Source organism: Callorhinchus milii, unplaced genomic scaffold, assembly GCF_018977255.1.
Source record: "Callorhinchus milii isolate IMCB2004 unplaced genomic scaffold, IMCB_Cmil_1.0 Scaffold3, whole genome shotgun sequence".
In the NCBI taxonomy this organism is placed as follows: domain Eukaryota; kingdom Metazoa; phylum Chordata; class Chondrichthyes; order Chimaeriformes; family Callorhinchidae; genus Callorhinchus; species Callorhinchus milii.
Genome location: NW_024704744.1, coordinates 96,540,418 through 96,564,753, shown reverse-complemented (window position 1 = coordinate 96,564,753; position 24,336 = coordinate 96,540,418). Strand labels below are relative to the sequence as shown.

The following is a 24,336-nucleotide window of genomic DNA, read 5'->3' as shown; positions in this document are numbered from 1 at the left end:
AGTCACGGTGCTTCACGGAAAACCTGCGCTTTTGAGAGGCTTCAGTGTCTTGTGTTTCACCAATCACCTCTTGGCTGTTTTCATTGGAAGTTCACGTGGCAATCAGCTGCAGGATTTACCTTGGAAAACCTTTGGCAACGTCCTCCCGACATGCAAGACCCAATATCAAAGCCAATTGTGCGGTATTGTAAAAACAGCCGCTACATTTGACGATAACATTGGCGATCCACGGGTGGTTAGCCTCTGATTGCCCCTTTTCTGTTTGTTTCGGGAGCACCACAGCGCACATTGAATTCAACAGCTTATTCCGGAGGCCAAATTAACATTCAGACGATTGAGTTCGGTACATTTCCAGGTGTTTTTCTCTCTCTCTCTCTCTCTCTCTCTCTCTCTCTCTCTCTCTCTCTCCTCTCTCGTTCACTGACACAACCGATCTGAAAACCTGGGAAGTTCAGGCAGCCTCAAAACGAAGGAAAAATAAAAGCAGACTCGGGTCAAGGGTCAAATGAAAAAAAAAAAAATAAGGATCAGTCGAAGGATCAGACCTTCGCACCGCTGCAAATTCACAACGTAATCGTACTCTCCGTGGAATGTGGAACGGTTGAGTTTTTCAAATCGGAAAACAATAAGAGAGTTGTCAGCGTGGCTCAGCTCGTGGCAATCTCACATCCAAATCAGAAGGTTGCAAGTTGCAATCCCACGTTGGGACTTGGAACTTAGTCGAGGCTGACACTCCAGTGGCAGTCCAGGGGAGGTGTTCCATGTCAGAGGTGCCATCCTTCAGGTGAGATACATCCACAAAGATCTTGTCCGGCTGCTCAGCCGGTTGTTGAAAGATCCGCAGGTGCAAATCAAAACGAGAAGGGAGTTCCTCACAGTGTCCAGTCCCACAGTGTCCCCCGGATAAAATTGGTCATCCGATTCATGAGCCTGTTTGTGGGAACATTGCTGCGCGCAAATTGCCTGCCACGTTCGCCAACAGAAAAAAAAGTCGCTACCAATTTACAGTTAATCCTTAAGGGGAGACATCCTCCCAACCCTGAAAGGCGATGCATCAAATGCGCAGACGACGATGATGATGATAATGATTAATAATAAGGTTTCTTTGTTTGATTTTTCTACCAGGTTTGTCGGTTCGAATCCTTTTGCAGTCTCAGTCACAACACCCAAGTAGCGACCCTTAGATCAGCCATCCATCAAGATCACAAAGTAATTAAGGTTGTACGTCACAATAGCAATGATTAACTTGTCTGTTGTGCAAATGTGACTTATTGGGGTGAAAAATCTGACGTGCAAAGTGATAGTTACCACCAACGGTAATTACCACGTTGGCTAAAATCACAGTCAAACCAGGGGAGGACCCCCACCTCCAACAACCCCCCACTTTACCTGACTGACGCGACGATTCGCTCGAAGCCGGCCTGTAAATGTCAGCAGCTGTCATTGTTGTTGCCAAAGCTGACAGCAGGTGACATTGTTGTTTTGCCGCTCACAGAGCGCGGCAAATTCACCGACCCTTACGCCAGGGAAACGGGCCAATTCAGCCGAGCTGGCCAGCGCCCTTGCTTGGCGCTCAAAGCGCTCCAAGATACCGTCCGGCGTGAAGGGCGCTCTACAAATGCAAGTTGTTGTCGTCGTTGTTGGCGTACTCAACTTGAGCCCTCCACCCTTCACGATCCCCCTCAATTTTCCCTTTTCCCTCCTGAACGCATCGAGGTTCCCTCAAATCGATCGATGGGCGCGTCGCCCTTCGACTACAGCTCACGGCAAGGGTTGCGTACCCTCAGAGGACGATGAGAAAACCGTGAGCTGTAGTTACAGCGAAAGAGGTTTCTCTTCAACTTCCGGTGAGAGCTGCCGCTGCTCTCTTCTATTGATGCTTCTCTCGTTACGCCCTCGAGTGTCACTTCACAAGAAAAAGGTACTCAATCTCTCTTATTCCCTCGATCGATATCTTCCCCAAAATAGGTCCACTTCGCCAAAGTATCGCTATCCAATAATAGTGAGCTCTGCTTTTGGCTGCGTCTCTCCGAGGCTGGTCACTTCAATGGGATCGTAGAATTATACAGCACAGAAGGAGGCCATTCGGCCCGTGGTGTCTGTGCCGGCTCTTTGAAAAGAGATGTCCAAATCAATCCCATTCCCCCGCTTTCTCCCCACAGCCCTGCGAAATCGTCCTCCCCAAATAATTACCTTTCTCTTCCACCGTGCCTTCAGCTCCCCTCTCGACTCTCTACCCCCTCCTCGCTCCCGCCCCTCCCTCCCCTCACCCTGACCATTTCCCCCATGCTCGGGTCCCGACCCAACTGTCCAGCGCCTTGGGACGCCCTCCCGACGTGAAAGGCGCTCTATCAATGAAATGTTGTTGTTGTTGTCGTCGTTAGTCTAAATAATTTCCCAACCTTTGTTTCATCCACAATTCACACGGTACAGCATTTCTATCCCGCCTCAGCTGAGGAGGACAGTTGCAGCAACACGATAAAAAAGGCAACAGCGGTGTCTGACTGGCAGGGTGTCACCAAGCTGTAAATCACGGTTGAGTCATACAATTCCTGAGCGACCTCTGTGTAATATCCGTAACCTGAGGATTGAGATGCGAGCTGCACTTCCTTCCCGGACGCATTTAATGTATATGCAAGGCGACTGTTTCACCCCCGCTTGCGGTTCTTATTTAGACTTTACAACGTGGTAAGCTACCTTACATAATTGCGTTGCTAATGGGGCGTCGGAGTTCAAGAGGTCCTGGATCTCATCTCCACGCAGGCAGCGAAAGAGCCAGCGACTACGCGAGGGGCAGAAAGGTGGCCGGTTTACGAAGCTAAGGCGCTGTTTAGGAAGCTGCTGAAGCCGCAGTCTCATTAATGTAACCCTCAGCCGTCTATTTGTGTAACTCCATCTTAATAAAATGCTCCGTTTTCACACTGATGGAAGCATTGGGCTTATTAAGATTCAGGTAAGCAATTTTACAATTAGAAGCATTTGTGGGGGGGTTTTTTTGAAACTTTTTCTTGTGAAAACTACCACTTTATTCAGCGCAAATGAAGTAATGAAGTGAAATAATTGGGCACGTGCGATAGAAGTGAGCCACACAGACACATTCACACGGTCACACATTGACATACCACACACATTTTCAACCACCGTCGAACCACATCCACACACACACAGTCACACATAATAATAATAATGATGATGATGATAATAATCCTTGCATTTGATATAGCACCTTAACAATGTCACTGAGACATCTCAAAGCGCTTCACAGGACATACTGTAAAGTGTAGTGACTGTGCATTCTGTGGGCGAAACACGGCAGCCAATAACACACGCACAGCAGTGCCCCACAAACAGTCGTGGATTGAGTGACCGAATGACTATTTGTAACATTGAAATGATTCTAGCGATGATTAACGGTCCATTTCGCTGTTAACTCATCCGTGAATATTCGTTTATTCATACTCCTATATGTAAATGATCTCCCATTTAAAAGGCTATTGAATGCCAATGTTATCCAACGGTATGTCCATGTGTAGGTCGCATTCATGGAACTCAGTATGGTTCGGTTACTCGTAAGTATGGCGATGGGTTGCCACATTTCTCAGGACTGACCAAAATAAAATGAACGCAAAGCAGTGTTATAAATATGCCGATACAATAAAAATCAACCGAGCCACTGAAACTCAGAGAATAACATACATAAGTGAACACACACACACACACACAATGATAGATGGCTGATGGCCTTCCCACATCATTCGACCATAAGAAAAAAACACCGAAATTAGGAATACGTATAATCAATAAGACATCTCCACGATATGAAAGTTAAATGTTCGGAATAAAGCGAATAGAGAATATGAGATTGGGGATATTTTATTCGTTAGATATCGTGAAATGTACCAGTGGATGAGCCATTTTGTCATTCTCGGCCTTTTGTTATATGTTCACCACTTGATTATGACATTGCATGATACTCCTCAACACTTAGGATTGATGCATGAAATGTGATCTGATGAGCAGTGTAGCAAATGTAGTCGGATACGCTTTCATTTTCAAATGAGATTAGGATTTTTTTGCTCTACATTTTTGATTGTTACAGTAATATCTTTCACTGATGCCATTCACTCTCAGAGGATCTGTTCAAAGGTATAAAATAATAATAATAATCCTTGCATTTGATATAGCGCCTTATCACGTCTTCGAGACGTCTCAAGTGAACTGTTTATATTGTGGGTGAAAGGCGGCAGACAATTGCGCACAGCAGCGTCCCCATAAACAGCCGTGGATTGAGTGACCAATTTATTATTATTATTTTTGTGAAGGAATCATTTACCCCCGGAAAAGCGATCCGCCTATCGACTAATGACCGGGTTCTTACTTACTGCTGGGTACACAGAGGCAGAGAGCACCTAGCTTGCGGTCCCCTGATAAAAAAAATTGCTCATTCACTTCTGTGGGTTATCTGTGGGACATTACTGTATGCAAATTGCCCGTTATGTTCTCCTACACAGTTCAGCAATTTACAGTTAATACAGTCACTACACTTTACAGCGAATCGAGTGAAGTGCTTTGAGACATCCTCACAACATGAAGAGGCCCTTTGTCAACTACAAGTATCAACCAATGTAAGACAACTACAAAAATAATGACTCCAATCGCCTTTCGCTGTGATGCGAATACCAAGAACAGCAATAGCTGCACCCGTTTAAAGGTCAGTTTAAAGGTCTTGGCAAAAATATGTTTATTTTTGTAAGCGCAAAGCGCAGGTCATAAATCATGAAGAAAAACGTGCTTTCGTCTTTCGAAGACTTGCTCCATATCCCTTACACAGAATCGTGTTTCGCTCACAAAACAGACAGTCGCTACACTTTACGGTGTGTTCTGTGAAGCGCTTTGAGACGTCTCAAGGACATGATAAGGCGCTGTATGAAATGCGAGGATTATTACATTACATCATGGAATTCTCCGGATCTGAATGATTTTTTTTTCCCCGGGAATCAACAATTACTCTGTGTGACTTACATCTCCGAACCCTCAGAAACAACAAGAAATGTGCAGCTTCCAGTGTACCATTTGTCCCACAACATATATACACAATGATATATATATAGTATATATATATATACTATATATATCATTATTTATATATATATATCAGTATATATATAATACACACACACATATATATATATATATATAGTACACAACGAGACTCTTGTCACTGACATCTTAGGGCTTTAGTAATTCAGTAATCCGCATTGTTTGTCACAGTTTGTTACCTCTGGTTACAAATTAGTCCGTTAAGTGTTGCCCTGATGTGCATTTGTACAACTTAAATAACACATTTCCCAGACTTGTCAACCTAAAACTTTTTTTTCACAAAAGGCTGTAAATGTCTGGTTCTTGTAGGAATTAAGAGAGAGAGAGAGAGAGAGAGAGAGAGAAAACTCTTATCTTGTACAAATCTATTCCGAGTTTAACAGAAGAAGCACATGACTCAAACTTGGGATGACGGGACATGAACCTGTTCCGCTGTATCTTACATTTCCACCACCACGACACCAACGGAAATTAACTGACAGAAAATAACAATGATCCTCACATTTGACAGCGCACCTCATATCGTCAAAGTGTCTCAAAGCGCTTCACGGGGGCCCACGGCGAAATGTAGCGAATGTGCTTTTTTTTTTGTAAGCAAACGCGACGGCCGATTTTGAACACCCCAACGTCCTTCGCAAGCGCAGCCATGAAGTGAATGACCAATTCTGTCCAGGGGATTGATGAAAACCCATTCCCTTTTCAAAAAGGGATTGCCAATGGGATCTTTAGCAGGTAGCGACTCGGTTTAACGACAATAATAGCAATGCAGCACACACACCCCCACACCCCCTCAATGAGGTACCTCGGTTGAACCTCTTCTGAGGAGAGATTTAACAAAGCACGATCCGACAATGCAGTGCTCGCTCCAGCAATCTATTTGTCCAAAGCGTTTCGACTCAGAGTCGGCAGTGCTACCGACGGAGCCGGGCAAGACACCTCAAGCTATGCATCAAAATTAATAGAATGTGTCGTGATCCACAAGTTCTGAAATCGATCGGAACTGCGGCACTCCATTACCCAGAGAGTTTCCAAGGAAGTCCTCAACTCAAACGTCTCTCTCCTTTGATTGTCCCTATGCTACGGCTATGGTTGCTATCCGATGCAGCCCCCGTGCTGAGGATTGGGCATCACCCAAAAAAAAAAAGAAGGTGCCCTAAAGGGTTTCAGGATACACCAATCAGCCGCTAAGTCTCTGACTCGCGGACATTCAAAAAACGCAGCTTTCAAACTTCAGCGTTCGCTGCTGATGTTACAAGTGGTCGTTTGCATCCTATTCTCTTCAAACACTCAGGCTCCCGCTGCTCAGGCTCCCGCTTTGGGTCTGCAAAGAACCTTGAGACATTTAAAAGTGCAAATTGTTGTTTTGTCTGGCCTGCGCAGGCCCCTAACCTGTGAAGTTAACTTGCCAAAATACCCTACTTTGGAGAATTAACTATTCCCTATTAAAAAAAAAGCTCAGAGACAAATACTAGCTCGTTTTCTTTGATACCAGTCGGGCGGATGAGCAAAGTCACCGCAAATCAATGATCTTTAAGGAAGTAGGTTGTGTTTCCTTGAAGGTTATGGTAACTGCAGGTGGCCTATCAACTCTCAGACCTGGGCTGAATAAAGTCTGACTGACTTAGCAATCGCACAAAAGAGAGCGGCAACGCAAAATCGTGAGTGGAAAGTCATGTATCCGTATTCAACAAGACCTCACTTCACAGGACCCAATCGGGTGGAACACAATTTCCACTGAAGTGTCACCTCCAGAAATGTTTTGAAACATTAGTCTCGCACACAAACACATGACAGTTCGTCTTCATCTCCGTTGAAAAGTAAGATTTCAGTTGGCTGTTTGAAGGGTCCCAGGACACGAATCCATCACTTGCAAAGGGGGAACCGTTATTGGCTATGTTGATTACTTCTCTCCGTTCATATAACAAACCACCCATACTGAATAATAATAATAATAATCCTTGCATTTGATATAGTGCTTTTCACGTCGGGAGGACGTCCCAAAGCGCTTCACAGAACACACTGTAAAGTGAATTGACTGTATATTTGTGGGCGAACGCGGCAGCCAATTGCGCACAGCAATGTCCCACAAACAGTCGTAGATTGAAAATGACCAATTTATTATTGTTCTTGGTTTTGGAGGGATTATTATTAGGCTCTGTGTGGAGTAAGGAAACTTGCCCAAGGTTTCGCCCTCTGCCTGGAATTGAACTCAGGTCTCTCACTTGCAAACCGAGTGCTCTAACCACTGAGCTACAGGACTCCAATGAAGTCATTGCAACTCAAAAGGCACTTGGTCTCTGGCCTGTAACAGATTCATAGCACGGGAAACAATTTTGCTGTTGCATTTACTAAGTTCCGTTCTTCACAGGAGTAAAAGTAAAAAAAAAAAAAATTTGTTTTAAAGAAAAAGGTTTGTTTTAGCTGGTTGACCCGTACGACCACAGAGGCCTGCGAAGCTACACGTGTTGCTATGCTGGTTAGCCAGAGCACCTGGAGAAACTCCCTTCACTTTTCAAATAGCGCCATGGGACGTTTACTGTCCAGCTGAACAGGCGGATAAGGACTTTGGTTTAAGGACACAAGGCAGTGCTCTCCCCAGGACCGCACAGGAGGATCAGCACAGACTGCGAGTTCAACCCCACCGCTTCTGGCTGACTACGTGGCCTCTTTCTACCCACCTCGGTTCATCCTAATGCATTGTTCTGGGTTTACATTTGTGGGCCGGCTAATCACCCGTTCCAATTGGCAATCGTACCCGCGGAGGGAGTTGGCCGACACAGCTGTTGTGAGGGATGATAAGGTGCACCATACCGTTGGGCCAGACCGGACACACTAAGTTACGCCCGCAACAACACGCTGCCTGGAATCAGTTAGCGCACTTTTCTGCGCCAGTAATTACTTGTGTTAATCTAAAAAGAATCCTTCCAGCCAGGTTCTTGAAAAATCGTATTCGATGGGGTTGCCAACTCCTTCTGTACATTTAGCTGCACCTTCGTGTGAATAACTTCAAACGCAGCAGCCAAGAGGTAAGAAGCAGCCGACGTAATTGGCAGCTTGAGACCAGAGTCCCTCCGTAAGATTTAATATCCGGCAAATATTTACGGATTTGCTGTGATGTTGCCAGGAGCCTTCAGCGCGTTGCCACTAATTTCAATGCATCATTTCAGACGTCCCCGGGAAGCGAACTCTTAACCCATCGTGAATTTGCACTCGTCCGGCGACAGGTTGTTCGCATCTCGGAGTCTTTATCAATTAATCTCACAAACAAAAATATCATGTCCTTTTGACTTGAGTGGGGGGGTGGGGGGAAAGCAATGGAAATAAAGGTCAGGGTTTTCAGAAGCACTTTGCATTTGTCATGTTCACAGATTGAATCTGACATTTAAGGTCTCTCTGCTGTAATGAAATGCATCCGTAATTTTTTTGGGAGGAAATAAACATTTTGATTGTTACATAGTAATAATAATAATCCTTGCGTTTGATGTAAGCACCTCGTCGCTCTGTCAGGACATCTCAAAGCGGGTGGAAATGGGAAAATAATGTGACAAAGTGACTTCACCGCTGGCATTTAGGGTATCATTCAATGGCGCGGTGACTTAGCTAAAGTTGGCAGGTCCTCAAATCATTTTTTTTAATGGAAATTGTTTTGTTTTTTAAATTTATGCTTTTTTTTTTCTAAAACCTAAAATAAAACAGTTCAAAAGACCTACTCGGCAGGCAAATATTAGGTTGGGTTCCTTAACAGTCAACACATACAGATTATTTTCTGCTTATGCTCCAGGCTCATTGCCACCTCATTACATTAAGTCCCATTAGATATTGGGTTATACTGGGACCAGACAAAACATTAGTGCAACTATCAAGGCACATTTTACCGCCCCGAGGCAGGGATACATATGCTTCCGCACAGTCCTGTACACTTCAGTAAAGGTTATTTTATGGTTCTAAAATTCGTTCAGCTTTCAAATCAATTGCTTTTCTAATTCAAATGATTTTCATGGCTATGGCAATCAGAATCCCATAGCGTGTGAAATATGGTGAAGCCTTCATGGATACGCATTTGCACAATTTAAACACTCAAACCCCTCTGAAGTCTCGCCCCACCTCACCACTGTGACTTCCTGCAGCCCCACCGCCTCGCACCCCCCGCACAGCCATCCCTGGCCTGATTCACGTCCCTAACCCCATCCACCCTCCATTCACGGTTGGACAGACTTTCAGCCATTCTGCCCTCTCGCTCTCTCTGGGGATTCCATCCCTTTGACTCTCCTCCTCTCTGCCCACCTTTAAAGCCCAGTTTTTCAACTGTTCCTCTCCCTTGCTCGAGCTCGCATTCGGCTCGTTTCGAATGGCCCCTCAGTGTGAAAAATGCTGTACAAATGTAAACCTCCATACCAGGATTCCACGCCACACAATTGAGGCTGGTACTTTCGAATGCAATGCTGGAGATGCACTGCTCGGTTGAAGGTAAAAACATAGAATGATCCTTGCAATTGATACGGCGCTTTCCGCGTCTTTGAGACGTCTCAAAGCGCTTCACAGAATATACTGTAAAGTGAATTGACTGACTGCTTGTGGGTAGAATGCAGCAGCCAATTTCGCACAGCAGCGTCCCCACAAACAGTCTCGGATTGAAGTGATCAATTTATTATTCTGCTTTTTTTTTTGCTTGAAGTTTATCAGGCGCGTGGAATAAAGGGAACTTGCCCAAGGTTTTGCCCTGCCCGGGGAATCGAACCCAGGTCTCTCGCTTAAGAGGCGAGTGCTCTAACCACTGAGCTACAGGACAAGGTGATGTCCATCGAAGGAGAAGTTAAACTGAGGTTTCCGTCTACCTGTTCAGGTGGACGTTAAAGATCCCGTGGCACTATTCAAAATGAGAAGGGAGTTTCTCCTGCTGTCCTGACCAAATGTCCCTGGATCAAAGTAGTCATTTATTTCACTGCTATTTGTGGAACATTAGTGTACTTAATTTGCCTTCCGCATCCACTTGTAAATACACAGTCATTGCACTTTACAGTGAATCTTGCGACGCGCTTTGAGGCTTTTTCACGACATGATACGGTGCTGTATCAAATTTTAAAAAATCAACACAATTTGCCTCGCTATCTCCCGTCTACCAACGTGCAGACGGACAGATAAGACGTATCGGCGAATTTCCATTCAATGCAAGAGTAGCAAATCAGTTTCACATTTAAAATCGCACACGTTTTGTGTTCTTATTTTCTTTTGGGGCGGGGAGAGTGGTAACAGTTCAAAGTCTTTTACTGTGTGGGTGAATATTCAGTGCGAGTCTCCGGCAGTCCAAAAGAGTAACCTTTCCGGAGGAATAAATTGTCATGTTCTGCAAAAATCAAACCTTTCCTGTTTCTGTCACGGTTGTCAGTGAATCTCATCCGTACGAAGCAGACAGGAGGAGCTGACACTGTAACGTCAAATCGTCCAAGCAGTTCTGGATACACGTCCAACTTGGGCTGCATCTTAACCATACCAGAGTCTGATACATGCAACGGCGAGTATTTATATCGCGATAGAGTCTCAGAGTACTAGGCCACATATTCATTTCATATCTAAAAGATATCTAAAAGAAACCCCCCCCCCCGCAGGTGAGCAAGTTTGAACGCTTGCCATTAAATGAACCCCTATCCTCAATTACAGGATTCGATGCTCGTGAAATTTGCTATTCTTTTCGTGCATTGGTCCCGCGAGAATATTCGAAGGTTTCCAATTTGGTCTCGAGGATTTCTGGCAATCTATCTGCGGGCAAATACCTTCAAAATATCGCCATTTGTTTCTGATCGTGGTCGTGTCTCTGCTCAATATTCACTCACACAGGCAAGCAATTCCTGTCTGCTGAATAAATATCACGCATCTGTAGAGGCAGATCCTGCAGTTGGGTGACTGCAGCTGCCAGTATCACAATGATGCTTCAAAAATGTTATAAATACTTCATCTGAAGTCTATATTGTTGAACACAGCTTGGAACAAATGAAGCTTTATCCCAATCTTCCTGAAAAGCAGAATCATGCATATTTATTCATTGCACTCTGTTTGATTTGTCACCGTTCCTGTGCAAGCACGGAATTAAATTAAATTGCAATATTTACCAAAAATGCTTTCTGCAGATATCAAATGAATAACATTAGCTGCGCACACTTCTGTTGCTCCTTGAAGTTATCCGCTTCGACAGGGAATTTCCAGTTACACACGAATGTTATCAAAAACCAGTGTCATTTCACTCCCCCGGAAAGTCGGATTAATGAAAAGTACAGAATGGTACAGAGTAATAACAATCCTTGCAATTCATATACGGCCTTATCACGTCTTCGAGACGTCTCAAACCGCTTCACAGAACATACTGTAAAGTGAATTGACTGTGTATTTTCTGGGCGTGAGTGCCATCTAGTCTTTGAATTCACACTCATTTCCAATGCAAATTTGCTGTGATATTGGCGCGAAAGGTTATTGCAGACATTTTTTAAAAAAAAACAAACTCAAAATCTTTGGGGCAGTTACCATTTGGTGTCCCCTTCTGAAAATGGGTCACTTTCTACAATGGGGCCATTGGAATAATCCCACGTGAATGGTTACTCACAACACAATAATCAGACGACGCTGATTTACCACAAGCACATCTGACCCCACCCTTAAATGTTCTTCGTCCTCCCTTTGTAGACTCCTGTGGAGTCCAGAGTCATATGTTCCAAAAAAGGGGTTGACTTGTCACCTTGATGTCTGTTGTCTCTGCCTCTCAGTTGAGCCAGACAGTTAACGAAAACCTTCTCAATACCATTGCTCATATTCCATCTCCTACATTGCGTGTTGTCTACCCTGTGCCATTCCATTGCCAAAATGAAGATAATCCTCCCACTGCATGACATGCACTGTGGAGTGTAGTGACTGCTTATGTTATGGGTAAACTCCGCAGCTGCATTGCGCACGGCAAATTCCCACAAACAGCCATGAAATGAATGATCAATTTTATGTGGGAGATTGCTGGCCAGGAAGAAACTCCCTTCTCTTTTTGAAAAGTGCCATAAGATGTTTACCGTCCACCTGAAAACAGCCATACTTGGTTCAATGTATCATCTGGAAAAACTGCACGGACAGCCTCGACCGCGAGTTCAAAGTATTGAAACAGGGTATGAGCCCACGACCTTCAGCCTCAGATACGACTGTGCAACCAAGTGAGCCACGCTGCCAATAAAGCGTAGACTGCTGAGCCTAATTACTCTCGTGCGAAGAAACCACAGCCCCATCTGTCGTGAAGATAGCACAACCCAAGCCAAACCCAGCAATTTTTCTTTCCCCGTCCCGGCACAGATTCTAATTCCAACTCCGTTCACTGGGACCGCATGCGTAGCAGCTCACAGACACGAGACATCTGACGCGGAATCCCGTCTGAAAGCAGTGAGTTTTTTTAGGTTTCACTTCAATTCTCAGCACGCCGGCTCCACTGATGTCCACTCTATCCTTCCACCAGCAAAAACAATTCCGAGACCACGACACTCCTCTGCTCAATGAACATACTCGGCGAATGCCTTCCAACGAACTCGCGTGTGAAAATGCTGAATTGTTGACGAAACGGTACCCCCTTCATTACATTTGCTGACCGACAAACCCACCGGATTAAACTGGGCATACCCTTTAAGGCTGTCTGTGCAACCTTTGACGTACGGAAATTAGCTGCTCTGTTTGCCTAGAAAGAACCATTGTTATGCCTCACGACTATGACTGTAAAGTGCCTTTTCGACATGTTGATGTACAAAGCGCTAGAATAATTCGGGATTGTTTTACCTTTGTTTTCCTTTGAAAGGCAAAGCATAGCAATTCGGGCTATTTTTTTTTCTTTGAGAGACGATTGGATAGCTGAAAAGAATTTCCCGTTTTGAGAAAAAGTGTTTGGTTTCATTCCCTTCTGCCTTTGCTGCTCTCTCACTTATTTGGAGTCCTGTGGCTCAGTGGTGGAGTCCTGTGGCTCAGTGGTGGAGTCCTGTGGCTCAGTGGTTAGAGCACTCGCTTTGCAAGCGAGAGACCTGAGTTCAATTCCAGGCAGAGGGCGAAACCTTGGCCAAGTTTCCTTACTCCACACAGAGCCTAATAATAATCCCTCCAAAACCAAAAACAATAATAAAATTGGTCATTTTCAATCTACGACTGTTTGTGGGACATTGCTGTGCGCCATTGGCTGCCGCGTTCGCCCACAAATATACAGTCAATTCACTTTACAGTGTATTCTGTGAAGCGCTTTGGGACGTCCTCCCGACGTGAAAAGCGCTATATCAAATGCAAGGATTATTATTATTATTATTATATTTCTGAGCGCAAGAATGGGCTGCCCTTCCCTGTCCTGTCGATAAACCAGGCTGGCTGATGTGTTCTAACAGTGGTCTTGGGTACCACAGGCCTACCTGGCTCAGGAACTGGATGACTAAGACCACCGTAGAGAACATTCCGACGTCTCGGAGAAAATTGAGTCGCGAGGGCTCCCTGCTTTTAGTTTCAAACGAGAAAGAATCACTCGTTGGTCGTCCAACATCCGACAAGGGCAGGTTTGGGCGAAGAGAGAGACCGGGTCCATCTGATTTGAAGATGTCCCTGTGAGCTGCCGTGCGAGCAGCAAAGGCACGTAATTCTTGGAACGTCTTCCCGACCTGAGAGGCGCTATATCAATGCAATTTTGTTGTTGTTGTTCTTCTGCCCACAGCCGATGTTTCCGCCGGTCGAAGGTGCAGAGCACCTTGTCGAGCAACAGAAGGATTTGGAGCGAGTCTGAAGCTGGGTTTGTGGCACTCACCCACCCACCCCAACCCCAGCTCCCACCCAACCAGCTGATCCCTCTATAACCTGCAGGGTTCTCAGATTTCTTCTAATGTCACAGGGGATCATGTCCCAGGCCAGCAGCTGATGCTGGGCACAGAATTTCCTATTCTCCCTCACGTTGGCAAATAGCCCTCGCCCCTCTGAGATCTCCTCTCCCGAGCCAAGGTCCTGTGCCTTGCGGGGTCAACACGCACGACTTCACAGCTGGGAAGATCTGGCGGACCTTAGAGGTGGCTCTCCCCCATCGCCCAGCCTTCCTCTACAGTCCGACTCCTTAATTTGCTATATTATTCATACAGCAACATTTCTGTCAGTTTGGCTTAACTGGTGGTTGCTTTCACTTCTGGCGAAGGAGCTTGTGGTTTCAAGCTCCGCGTTTGGCATCAGCTCCTATTGCAGGCTCACACTTCAGGGCAGCACCATGGGCACATAGTCACTGAACAGTCAGCCTATGAATCATCCATTAAATAATAACAGTAATAATAATAATCCTTGCATTGGATATAGCCCCTTATCATATCGTTGAGACATCTTCGCACAATACACTGCAAAGTGAACTGACTGGATATTTTGTGGGAGAAACATGGCAGCCAGTTGCGCACAGCAGCGTCCCACCAACAGTCGTGGATTGAGTGACCAAATTATTTATTTTGTTTCAGGGATTATTACCTCCGGAAAAGCGATCCGCCAGTCAACTAACAACCGGGTTCCTAATCGCTGTTAGGTAAACAGAGGCGTACGGAGCAAGGAAACTTGCCTAAGGTTTCTACCTGCCCAGGAATCGAACTCAGGTCCTCTCGCTTGCAAGGAAAGTGTTCTAACCAATACGCCACAGGACTCCGCCAACCAGAACACCCGGTCTGGCTGTTCTTCAGGTGGATGTTAAAGATCCCACCGGCAAGCGAAAGGGAGTTTGTCTCAGCGTCCTGGCCGTAAATCCGTCAGATTAAATCATCTTTAACCTCTTGGTTGTCTGTGGGTCTTTGCTGTATGCAAAAGAGCAGAATTTCACTCAAATCCTCTTGTTTGAATGAAAGTGCGAACGGCGGGTTTTCATTCAAACGGTAATCCAGCCGAGCCGCCCGAGCTGGTTTCCCTCACGTGAAAAACGGCAAATTTATATATTTTTTAAACCGGCTTCCAGCAACAATAATGCCCAAATGTGATGCTGCACAAATGACCAAAACAAGCCCAAGCTCGACCAAAAATTAGGCACTCGCGCAAGGTCAGCTTTTTTTACGCACAGCAAAAAAAATAACACTGAATTGGGTGTGAATCCACCGAATCTGACAACACTGGATGCACCACATCTCAGCCCTGCAATTTCTTTGCAATTTCCAAAGAATTATGCATGTTTAGGACACTCACTGACTGAAGAGCGTCTGTGTTACCATCCTTCCAAGAGAATTCTTAGGAGGTGGCACCAGTAAAAAGGAAGCACGTTATTTAAAGTTTCACAGCTTTGCTTTGGCGAAAATGAATACGTTTCCTATCCCCCCAACTCTTTTCTTTTTATCACCACAGCAAAACAGAAGAAAGCAAAATGCTGGCACGGACGACAACAATTGTCATTTATTTCACCGTCCAAATTGAAAATAACCGGTGCAATGCGATCCTAGGCTCGACTTGAACTCCATCAAATAACAATAATAATCCTTGCATTTGACAGAGCGCCTTATCGAGACGTCTCAAAGCCCCTCATGGAACAAACTGTAACGCGGATTGACTGTATATTTGGTGGGCGAAAATGATGTGCTTCACAATGGAAGTCCCACAGTTTCCTGACGACATCTGAAGCAGGTTGTCTGCATCTGGGTGACTGCATGTTACCTTTTGAGAATTGTGCGCACCGTTCAAATCCCTTTCGCGCCAAGAAATGATAATGTTAACATTCACGAACCCTTCTCGTGTTGTTTTTTTTTTTTAAAAAAGCGCATCTTCCGAAACAAGTGTCCGGTTTCAGCCAAGCTCAGTCGATAGCACTTTCGCTTCCAAGTCAGTGGGTTCAAGCAGCACTTTGAGCCTTTTGAGCTCACGCTCTCAGCTGACACTCCAGTGCTGCGTTGTGAGAGGTGCCGTCCGTTCTGATGAGACGTTAAGCCAACAGCCCGGTCTACCTGTTGAGGTGGACGCTCAAAAGATCCCGTGGCGCTATTCAAAGAAAGAAGGGAGTTTCTCTCGGTGTCCTTCCGAACACTCACCGCCCCCCCCCCCCCCCCACCCAACCCCCCAGATAAAAATTGGTCGTTCACTTCATGGCTGTCTGGAGGAGATTTCTTAATTAATATTATTAATTAATTATGAGGTGCTGCCACTGAACAAGATGAAGAGCTGCTGAAAGCCTGGCATTATACAAGCGAGCGAGCCTGGCATTATCCTTTTATATTTACTGGCATTAGAACTCCCGAGCGGTCTCTTTCCTAGCGACGGTCAGCGTGAAGGGTGGGGGTGGGGGGGGGGGCGAGACGCACAAATCTCAAATGAAACCGAGCGCTCTCTTCAACGTCTTCAGCCAGCGTGACTCTGTGACACATCTGCCTATCGCCCTCGTCGCTCTCGCCGCAAATCAACGAGCGTCCCCGACGAACAAAAGGAAACACGCAAGTTTTTTGAAAGGAACGGGTGTTTCGAATGCAGCTCCCCCCGCAGCCGAGCCACCCGACTCCTGTCATCGTTCTGCTCCTGAGCCAGCCGAGGCCGCCCACGGCTACTTTCGCCGTCGCCCAGCAACCCAACCACCCGAGGAAGCCCGACAGAAGCCCCCCCACTGCAAGCGAAAGTCGATCAAATGCACGGAACGAGCTCCAATTCACACGGGAAGGCCGGAAGGAGAGATAACCCCCTGCGGAAGGTCTCGAGGGGAAAGGTTGTCGACCGACAAGGCAAGGCAGCGGCCGAAAAAACAGTCCGTGCTTTCGCAGCGGCTCATAAAGGCAACTTTCGTAACGGATCGACGGTAACTGCTTTTTAAAAAAAAAGGGGAGGAAAGATGGAACGGGCACGATTGCCACTCTGAGCTCCGAGGCCTCCCTCGGGAGCTTGAAACCCCGAGCGACTGACTCAGGGGCAAACAAAAAAAAAAGCTGCCGATCAAGCCAAGCCGACAAGTATAATATTTATACACGGCGTTCTTAACTGCACAGTCTGCAAAGCAAAAATCTTGAATAAATAGCACCTCAGTTCGGAGGAGAGGAGATTCTGGTCCAAAACGCATTAACATCTAACCATTTGAGTTCCAGTTCGCAACTCCACGCACTAACCACTTGGCCTAAGAAACTCAACCCACAAAATATACCGTCGATTCACTTTACGGTGTATTCTGTGAAGCGCTTTGAGATGTCACAAAGACGTGATGAGGTGCTACATCCAATGCAAGGACTGTTGTTAGCATTATTTAACCACAGAAACCAATTGTTCCATCGACCACAAAAATGAGACTGATTTCAACCCCTTGGACAACTCCCTCTCTCAGCCCTTCCAATGAATACCGCGTGGTAAGGTTTGACACCGAGCTGCAAACAGAGAGGCGAGGTGGCCGAAGACACGGTCAAAGAGGAAGATCTTCAGGTTGTGACTTGATGCTGGACATCAAGGGGACGAGATGGAGGGATTGAGGCAGTACAATAAAACTCCTCCGGTCACCAAGAAAAAAAACAAGATTATTCAGCTAAACACTCTGTGTCTGTACAGTTCATGCACGCTGCTTTCCACCAATATTTTGTTTTTAGAGCAGAACAGATTTTTCTTATCTCAATACCCTGCCAAAGAAACAAGTCATCCGCAATCTAACCTATCAATTCCTTTTGATAGGGTAGCAACAGAGAAACTATTTCCTCTGGTGGGGGAATCCAGAACGAGAGGTGGAGGTGGGGGGGGTGGGGGGGAGGTGGGGCATAATCTTAAAATTAGAGCTCGGCCATTCAGGAGTCAAATCAGGAAGCATTTCTTCACGCAAAGGGTCGTGGAAATCTGGAACTCTCTCCCCCAAAAGGCAGTGGATGCTGGATCCAAAGATTGAGGTGGATAGATATTTGTTGGGTCAGGGTATCAAGGGATATGGGGCAAAGGTGGGTAATTGAAGTTGAGGTACAGATCAGCCATGATCTTTTGAAAGGGTGGAGTAGGCTCGAGGAGCCGAATGGCTTATTCCTGTTCCAATGTTCATTTCCTATTTTAAAAACGTCAAATTGAAGCACACCCTTTGTGCCATCTGCTCTGATGACTATTATTCCATTCCACCCGCCCGCACATCACAGTTTAACGTCTGAATGAAGCTTTGTCCTCAAACCTACAAAGAGTACTCGCTCGATTATCCATCCAACTTCCATCCAAATTGCTGAGGTCAAACCTCACGTCCCCTTTCTTGTGCATTTACCAATTGCAGAGGAAGAGTTTGCAGAAACAGACTCTCACGCAGCCATGGGCGCACGGAGTGAGACTGAGTGGCCCCTCTGCGCTGCCGATGAACTTTCCAGTCCAGTGTTTTCAGTCGGCAGAGAAGAAAAAAGAGTGAAGGCTAAAGCGTTGGGGCGGCGAGGGAGGGGAAAGGAGAGAGGAAAAAAGAGAGAGAGAGGTTTGCGCCAGCTCAATTGATACCATGGCCACTCTTCAAAAGGAAACATCAATGCAAGACCACCTCTTGTAGGTCAGTGCCATTCTGCTTCTTTCTTCAAAGTTGCATTTGCACGCAACTGAAAGCAACAAGTCAGGAGCCGGGTTTACAGCAGTGTGGTTTGGCGTGTTTCCTATTTGAAGGACACCGTCGGAGATGGTGCCTCTCTGACAATGCAGAGCTCACCCATTTTGCTGCACCGGAGGAAGGGCACGGAATCCGAGCTCAAGTCCCGACGTGGGAATACTTTGTTACGTGGTGTCGAGTGCCGTACGTTATGCTCGTTACGTGTTTTCCGTGGATAGCTTTCTGGACGATACGTTTAATGCGAGTTCTTCCATGACAAATGTTTTGCTTCCCGACATTCATCCGTTATTCATCAGAAAGTCTTTTGTCTGAGGTTTTGCAACCCGACGGCGTTACCTGCCCTCAGGCATTGCTTTGGCGTACACAACAACCAAACGACATCCATGTCAGACAAAGCAACATTGCCCTTTGGCAAGGAGTTCCTCCTGTACGTTTCAAGTCTGAAAAGTGCCCGGTCTGTTCCCCGTGAAACAGTACGACTCCTGTTATAACACAGGTGTTGGGGATCCGTAATATTCTACGTGGAATAAATGGAGCCAACCAAGTGCTTCCAGCCTGTCAAGTCACCGGCTGCGCAACTGGGAATGTCGCCGTGTGAGGGCCGAGATTGCCAGCACTTGAAAACACGCCACTGCCCGCTGCTCAAGAAACCCTGCCTCAGCCCACGCTTCAAAACATGCCACCGTTCCATGCTTCAAACCACACCATCTCCCCTCGCTTCAAAGCACGCGCTTCAAACCGCACTGTCTTCCCGCGCTTCAAAACACACTGCCGCAAGACAGCGATGTTTGATGTGCAAAAACACGATGGAGCCCGATCAGCTTTCTGAGTGTATTTGGGATTCTTTTTGTAAGTATATGTCAGGGATCTGCCACCCAATCACGACCAACACGTGATAACAAATCCCGTTATAAGGGTGGAGGGGGTGGGAGGGGGTGGTGGAGACGCTGTATTTTGTTAGGTTCTGTGCCATCGTGTAGCATTGTGTTTCCTACTGGCTGAAAGATAATTTTACATTATTGTGTCTACAAAATATCTGTACCAAGATACGTGCGAACTGCTTTACAACGCTGCTTCTTGTCATTTTGAATGACAGTCCGTTTATCTCAGTACATTAACCCACATCCGAAAAAAAGCATTTCGTGTTAGAGGGACAAGGATTCCTTTAAGCTCGGATTGTAACATCATTTTCACATCTGGTTTTAGTGTAATCGGTAGTAGTCATTCTGTCGCTTTGTCTGTTTGCACTGTGTAATGCCAACCGTAGCATTTGATGTAGTGCCTTTCCCGTTGGGGGTACATCTCAAATAGCTGCGCTGTAAAGTGCAATGACTGCATTTGCTGCCAAAGCATCCTCATTCCTCGATTATACCCCGGTAGATTGACTTGAAGATCCTTGTTCAAATGACTTCATGCCCTTTCTCTGCCTCTGCCTTATCTTTGCGATCTCCTGGAGCCACATTGGCCCAACCACTCTCTCCCGCCACCTCAGACCTGCTCCATGTTCCCTCGCCCGCAAAATATACAGTGAATTCACTTTAAATGTCGAGTTAAAAATAAAACCTCCGAAACTCCACCGTTTTAAGTGAATTGGGAGGCAAGCCAGAGGCCAGAATGCCTGCCTCATCAGCGTTATTGCCGCTCCCATAACTTGACCCCAGAAGTCTCCTAATTTGCACAAAATAATAATTTCTAATTAAAATGAATCTGCGCAAACCATTTCTGTGCTGCCTGGCATTTTTTTTCTCTCTGACTGCGATCCCATCATTGAGACTGCAAAAATGTTATCTATCTGCTGTCAGCGTTGGTTGTTCGTACATTAATCTTACGTCGCTTCTTCAAGATGTCCATTTCGCAGGTCAGGCAGCACTAACTACTGCACAGATCCAAGTGCATCGTATACCTTAGCTGCGTTCATCAGCCTTACTGCAGTGTTAAATGTCACATGCCTCAATAAATATCCTTGCATTTTGATACAGCGCCTTATCACGTCCTTGGGACGTCTCGAAGCGCTTCGCAGAATATGCTGTAAAGGGAATTGACTGTTTTGTGGGCGAAACCCGGTAGCCAATTGCACATGTCAGCGTCTCACTAACAGTCGTGGATTGAGTGACCAATTTATTACTATTATTTTTTGAAGGAATTATTACCGGAAAAGGGATCCGCCAATCGACTAACAACCGGGTTCCTACTTACTGCTGGGTAAACAGAGGCGTGTGGAGTAAGGAAACTTGCCCAACGTTTCGCCCCCTGCCCAGGAATCGAACCCAGGTCCTCTCGCTTGCTCTAACCACTGAGCTACAGGACTTGGTTTAGTGTTTAATCCTAAAACACATGGCAATAGACCTTGAACGCTTATTCTCCCAGGTTCCCAAATGTGCAACAGTTTTACCCCAAAGACCAGAGGAAGTTAGAAAGGGTGTTCTCATGAAACGGAGAGGAACGTTCAATCAAATCATTGGTGTAAACATGCACCACGATGAAGCAAAAAGACATATATTTTTTTCTTTCGCCTCTTTCATTTATAATATCCCTCTCCGACTCGGTCTACCTTGGACACAAGATATTTAACACCCGATGGCGAGACACATGACCTGTTCCTACCCCCGCTTCTGCTCAGAAATCGCCATGTCTCATTCTCATGCTCAAACCAAGACCTAATCAAGATTCAGCCTTAACTGAGATCCACTGTGGTGCCTCAGCTGAAGTTGTAACACACATTCTGCACAAATTCAGTCACTGCACTTGGTGGCAAATTTTGTTGGACTGTTTGAGACGTCCTAATGGTGTGAAAGCCGCTGTATCAAATTCAAGGATTATTATCGTATCAAACCCAATTACTGTTTTTCTGATACTGCATTCCCGTCAACAATGTTAATGCAAAAAAGAGATTACGTCCGTGTTGTAATCCTCATGTGATAGTTCTACTCCCTCCGTCCCTCCCCGGTCCGTTTTTCAGCGATTGTAATGGTGACCGAAGTGAATAAATGTTACTGGTCTTCTCAATCCGAGTGGAGGGATTATTATCCGATTTGATTTAATTTTTAACATCAAAGGCCAAGAAGCACAACATTTACGCAGTAAACAGAGGCTTGCTGTGACCCAGCCCTTCAGGCTCAATCCTCTTGGGCCGTTGGCCGAGAGCTGTTTCTTCAGTCGGGCCCTGGAGAGAACGGTTTTAACCGCTGCCCTGAGTCGCGTCAAGACTACCATCTTCGCGCAACCCCTTTCTCCACCCTGGGGAAGAAGCCTCCTGTGAATCTGCGCCAGGCTCCAGTGAAACGCTGGCACACAGCTGGCATCTTTCAGAAATACATTTGTACATTATGCTGAATAATCACTTAACGGTGCAAATTCATGAGCTGAATAATTGACTTTCACGAGGGTGCCAATCAGCGGTATCTGCGCTGGAAGCAGTGTCCAGCATCTGAATGCACAGATAGTCCTTCACGACACACCTCCGACTTTTTGCAGCAATGCTTTCAAAGAGTAGGGAGGCCACAGCTCGGCCAACAAGGCAAACCCTCGGACAAATGCACTGCGCGCAAATATCTCAAAGTGCTTCACAGGATTTACTGGAAAGTGTAGTGACGAAATGTTTGGAAGCAAATGTCTATGATTCTTCTTAAAGGCAATCAAAGTGTGCTCTTGGCACCATGATTAAGCTGAATTTAAATCAAAGACTCTCTCCAGTCCGCCTAATAACTGTTAACTCATGCAGTAATTAAGTCAATCGTAATTTGTTTTTTTCTATGTTTGTGTCTCTGCATTCGCTTCCTCCACTAAAACCGAACCTAAATTACTGACAGGAGACTCGGGATTACCTGACAGCTTCATCTCCACAGCGGGAGCCCAGTCATCTGCTACGACAGCTTCCTATTAAAGAGTACTTGTGCAATGGCACTGCCAACACCTCTCAGCACTAACAGGAGATAATGGAGACGGGAGCGATCTCTCACAGAGGAAGTCAAAATCGGACTGGAAAACTTGTAAAAAAAAATATATATAAAAATAAATAAATAAATAAATAAATAAATAATGCAAAAGCCGAACAAAATCAGATCCAAGAAGAAGAAACAGTTAACTCGTGCAGTAATTAAGTCAATCATAATTTGGCACAGCTTAGCTGAAGCTCCAGTGGGTCTCCAGTCAGCCATAGTCTCAATTATAATGATAATAATAATAATAAAAATCCTTGCATTTGATACAGCGCCTTATCATGTCTTCGAAACGTCTCAAAGCGCTTCAGAGTATACTGTAAAGTGAAGTGACTGTGTATTTTGTGGGCTAATAACAGAACGAGCATTCGTTGACTGCGCACCACCTTCTGACTCAAAGGCAAAACTACTACCAACTGAGGTAGGCTGAAGCTTCTGCTCAGCCTGGACCAGATGGTTGGACACTCCCTTTGAGTCAGAGATAGCGTGCTCAAGCCCCACATCTCGGGATTTTGAACTCTCAAAGAGCTTCACAGATATTAATTAATATTATTTGGGGAGGACAAGTTTGCAGGGCTTCAGGGAGAGAGCGGGGGAGTGGGATTGAATTGGACAGCTCTTCTTCAAACAGCCGGCACAGACACGATTGGGCCAAATGGTCTCCTTCTGTGCTGTACAATTCTACGATTCTATGATTATACTATATTGCATCAAGTGTATGACTGCAACGACAGCAACACATTACATTTATGTAGCGCCTTTCACGAATACATCGACCTGAAAGGTTAACTCACTTTCCTCACTCCATAGATGCTGTCTGACCTGCTGAGTGGTTCCCAGCGACTTCTGTATTTTTTATTTCGGATTTCAGATTTGGAGTCCTGTAGCTCAGGGGTTAGAGCTCTCACCTCGCAAGCGAGAGACCTGGGTTCGATTCCCGGCAGTGGGGGTGAAACCTTGGGCAGGTTTCTTTACTCCACACGCCTGATAATAATCCCTCAAGAAAAAAACAGTGGGAAACCTTGCCCGAGAGCAATATCAACGGCAAGCAATGCGGTTTTAGCTGCTTAGACTTCAGCAGTTACCCCCGACGCACACTCTGGGGGATCCCAAGCCTCGGTTCTTGCCAACCTACACCTAATACTTTCCGGAATCAGGTAAAGCAGGATGCATCCCTTCAGGGAGAGAAAGAAAGAGAGAGAGAGAGAGCGCATTCCATTCCAACAACCTATCTCTAGGATTTCCATGTGTAGGTGGGATATATAGAAATCTCAGCTTGGTTTGGACACTCGGAAGCACTGTGTTCGGTGTCCGCGTGTGTCAGACACCCGGCCGACCCGCAAGAAATTGTAAGTATTTAAGTATAAAAGGCCTTCACGACAAAGTGCGGGTTTTCACTCCTACTTCGAAGGTGTAGTTCGTCCTGTAAAAGAACGATCTGAGAAGGTAGCAAAACCCGACGTACAAATGCGATTCCACTCAAGAGCACAGTTGTTCTGCTGAAAAAGTATCCTCCGTGTTTTTTTCCACAGCCTGCATATTTTACAGCATATTTTTTACAGCACATAGAAAGTAGTGGCGGGTAATCTATTTATTCAGAGTAGTTCAGCAGCTAATCGCCCTGCGAAACAATCAGCAACGAAATGGGAACTAACATATGCGTTATGCCAATGCAAATGGAAGATGAATCAGGCGCAAAATGGTATCAATTTCAGTCAAAAAGGATTTGCACGCTTAACGAATTTGCAAGGTGAAAAGTGAGCAGCGTCAATAAAA

The 24,336-nt window shown here is 45.7% G+C and overlaps 1 protein-coding gene and 1 non-coding gene across 2 annotated transcripts in view; both read right to left on the bottom strand.

Annotated features, from left to right (window-relative positions):
- The window catches only part of nrxn1a (neurexin 1a), a 740,055-nt gene that overhangs the window by 621,904 nt on the left and 93,815 nt on the right, over positions 1-24,336 (bottom strand). The gene's annotated exons all lie outside the window — the stretch shown is intronic.
- On the bottom strand, positions 9,816-9,889 carry trnak-cuu. Its single transcript has one exon. It is a non-coding gene; the product is annotated as a tRNA-Lys (tRNA).